The sequence below is a fragment of the Elephantulus edwardii genome, unplaced genomic scaffold (genome assembly GCF_000299155.1).
Source record: "Elephantulus edwardii isolate Elephantulus edwardi_28Jun2011 unplaced genomic scaffold, EleEdw1.0 scaffold00009, whole genome shotgun sequence".
NCBI classification, from domain to species: domain Eukaryota; kingdom Metazoa; phylum Chordata; class Mammalia; order Macroscelidea; family Macroscelididae; genus Elephantulus; species Elephantulus edwardii.
In genome coordinates, this window is record NW_006399759.1 from 10,371,352 (window position 1) to 10,375,617 (window position 4,266).

A 4,266-nucleotide genomic window follows, 5' to 3' on the forward strand; every position below is an offset into this window, starting at 1 on the left:
GTCTGAATTTGGGTTTTGGTTCTTTCAGCTTGAGAAATGCTGAGCAAATTCTTCCCTTTTTATTCTCCAATTCTATGTCTCTGCACATTCTATCATAGTAGTTTGATTTGTCTTCCCAAGCTGCCATTTGAGATTTTCTGTTCAACTCTTTTACTTCAGCATCGCTCCCCGGTGTTTTGGCTTCTTGGTGCTCTAGTTCAATTTTTAAGGTCTCTTATCACATCCATTTTGGTTTTTTCCTTTTTTTCCTGTCTATTTAATGACCTTTTGCTCTCTTCATGGGTTGTACCCTTAACATCATCCCACAATTTATCTGGTGTTCAATGTTTCAAAGGTACTTAAGATGATTTTTAAATTAGAGTGGGATAGACTCAAAATCATATTTTGGTTCTCATAGATTTGTTTTCATTTTCTTCAGCTTCGTTTTGAACTTGCTAGTCTTGGTTCAGACTCACTTCAATCTTCAATGTGATAGCTTTTACTTTTAACACTTTAAAGAGCTCCTTTGCAGCAGATTTACCCAGTGCAATATGTTGTTTGATTTATTGATTGCTTCTTCCATGGATATTTATTCTTGATCTAAGTAAAGTTAAATCCTTGGAAATATCAAACTTTTCTCCATTCTTCATGCCATTACTTTTTGGTTCATTTGTGAGAATTTTTTTTTTCTTTTTGGAGATTTGTAGTGTGGAAAATTCAGTGTTCAAAATGGCTTTCCTATTTTGATTTTTCCTAAATTTGACTTTGCCATGTGGATGGATGGCAATATGTAAATAGGACATGTTAGCCTATCCACAAAAGGATTGACTCGTCTCACCAATCCACAAAGAGATTGGCTAATCTCATCAATCCACAAGGGGACTGACTAGTCTCACGATTAAATTGAGTGGACCCAGCAGTAGAAGAGAAGGAACCTCACTGCTGACAAAGAAGAAGCAAGAAAATGTAACATGTCCTTCAGGATCAGAGATTCTTGCTCCAATCAGACCCATGGGAGCAACAGCTATAGCAGCCACAGCAGAGAACTAGAGACCTGACATGAGATGGAGCAGACCTTGAAAATGCCATACCATTATACCAGATTTAAGAGCCTTTTACCCAGATTTGTTGGAAGACTAGAGTGGGGGAAGAGCCAGTATTGGCAGGACTGAGAATTTTGTGACACTTGTTTAAAGCCTCACATCTCAAGGCTGAGATGCGATGTCCATGAGGCACATTTCAAAAGCTATCTTGACTGTATTCTGCTATTAACCTGAATTGTAGATTTTTACTTCCCCAATATTGTTCTATGTGGTCTGTGAGCCATATCATTGGATTGTTTTACCCAGTAAATTTGTAAGAATGATTCTGGGATGAGTAGAAAGGGGTGTAGGAACACAGGGGACATGTCTGTCCTCATGGGAATTGGTTTTGTCTTGTTGATGTTATTGACAGGGACAGTTCCCCTTTATGAAGTTGTAAAGGTCAGATACAGTCATCCCCTGTGGCGCTTCTCTTTTTTATAAGACGTAAGGCATATTGAAGGCTATAGTCTTTGATCTTTATCAGGGAATGTTTTGTTCTTCCTCAAGAAATTTCTCCTTGCTTTCAGCAAAAGTCTTCCTCCAAACTCAGTCTCTTCTTCTACAGCTTCTGAGACATTTATTTAACATACATATTCAATAAATATGGTGAAATATTACTTTAAACTGTATGATTAAAAGTTGATTGGGACCTGTTTTGAGAGTCTTTTGTTTGGAGCCTCATTTTAGAAGCAGTAGGATTCTGGAAGATAGGTCTTTCGTGGTTTTAAATTTTTTTTTTTTTACTTCATTAACAAGCAAATGTGAGTTGTTTGGTCACTTTGATTTAACTAATAATTGAGTGTAAGCTAACAATTGAGTGTAAGCTATTTGTTCAAGGTTTTGGGTTGTTGTTTTTTGTTGTTTTTTTTTTTATTTTATTAACAATCAGTTGTGGGCTAGAAGCCTCTTATTTAAACCAGTTAGGACCTAGTGGGTGGGGCTTTGTGTTTAAAAGTTGGTGTCAGGGCCTGGTGTGAAGAGTGATTTGCTATTAGAGAAACAAAGTAAATTGTCACTTTGTTGTCTTTGGAGAGAACATTGCTCTAATTGATACAACACTTGTGGGTTGCTGTTTTACTGAAAGCTATGCCACTGGTGTGTCAAATGTCACAAGGGTGGTTACCCATGGTGGACAGGTAGTAGAGTTCCCTGATTATGACAAAACAGGTCTCTGAAAACCTAATGAACAGTAGAGAAACATGGATAGTTATAGTAGTAGTGGTAGAACCCAGATTAGAAGTCAGTAGAAATGAGGAAAAATAATGACAAACACCATACAATAATCAGAACATGCTATACATAGCTTGAATGTTGGAAAAGTAGAAATTGTAAAAAATTAAATAGAATACATAAATGTTGAATCTTCACCAATACTGTTGCCACACTTCTTCCAGATAATCTGTTCTGCGTGCAGGTTGAAAAGTTATGGAGATAGGACACATCCCTGGGATACACCCTTCTCAGTTTTGTACCATGCAGTGTTTCCTTGCTGTGTTCTGATGACTGCTTCCTGGTCCAAGTATAGGTTTTGCATTAGCACAATCAAGTGTTCTTGGATTCCCATTCTTCTCAGAGTCAGCCACAGCTTGTTGTGATCCACTCAGTCAAATGCCTTTTCATAATCAATGAAACACAGATAGACATTTGTCTGGTACTCCCTGCTTTCAGCCAAGATCCATCTAACATTAGCTACAATATCCCTATTACCATGGCCCCTTCTAAACCCAGCCTGCATTTCTGGCAATTCTCTGCTGATGTGCTGTTCCAGTTGTTTTTGGATAATCTTCAGCAGACTCTTGCTTGCATGTGATATCAATGATATTGTTCTATAGTTTCCACACTCTGTTGGATCAGCCTTCTTTGTGATGGGAACAAATATAGATCTCTTCCAGTCAGGTAGTCAAGTGGCTGTCCTCCAGATTTCTTGATACAACTTGGTGAGCACAACCAAGGCAGCATCTGTTAGTTGAAATATGTCAATTGGTATACCATCAGTTCCTGGGGCCTTATTTTTTGCCAATTCCTTCAAAGCAGCTTGAATTTCTTCCTTCGTCACCATAGGCTCTTGCTCCTACGTTGTTTTGTGAAATTCTTCTGTGTCTGCCAATTCCTTTTGGTACAGCGACTCTGTATACTCTTTTCATCTTCTTTTAATACTTTCTGGATCATTTAATATTCTGCCCAAAACATCCTGAAGTATAGCAACTTGAGGTTTGAATTTGTTCTTCAGTTCCTTGAGCTTAAAAAAATGCTAACAACAACAACATAAACATTGCCAAACTAGACTTTAGTGGGATGGGATGGACTGGGCTTGGCCACTTTGAATCAGATAACCGTATACTGGGAATACTATGCTGGGAGTGAAAAAGAGAAGAATGATGTTGCGTTCATAGTAAAAAAGTCAATTTCAAATTCTATCCTGAAGTACAATGTTGTGAGTGATAGAATATTATCCTATGTATACAAGAAAGAACCATTAATATATGATTATTATTCATATATGCACTCCTACATCCATAACCAAAGAAGAAGAAATTGAAAATTTTTACCAAATCTTGAAATTGACCGAAAATGCAATCAAGGCGCATTAATGATAATTAGTGACTGGAATGCAAAACTTGGAAAGTGTGAAAAAGAAATTGTATTTAAAAAAATACAAGCTTGGTGATAGAAATAAAGCTGGAAACAGAATGATTGAATTTTGTATTTTCAATGATTTATCATTACAAACACCTCTCTTAAAAGACACAAATGGTGACTTTATACATGCACCTCACTTGATGGACTGCATAGGAATCAGATTGACTACATCTGTTGAAGAAATTGTTGGAGAGGCTCAATTATCAGTAGTCAAAACTAGACCAGGGTGGACTGTGGGTCAGACCATGAATTACTCATTTGTAAGTCCAAATTGAGGCCAAAGAAAACCAAAATAAGCCCATGAGAACCAAGATATGACTTTGAATCTATTCCATCTGAATTTCTGGATCATCTTGGGTTAAAGCACTGAACAACAATGATCAAAGTTATGAGTTATGAGATGATATCAAGGATACTATCCATGAAGAAATCAAAAGGTTATTACAAAGACAGAGGAGAAAGGAAAAACACCCAAAATAAATGTTAGAAGAGACTTTGAAAATTGCAATGAAGCACCAAGAAGCCAAAACACAGGGAAAACATACTGAAGTAAAAGAGCTAA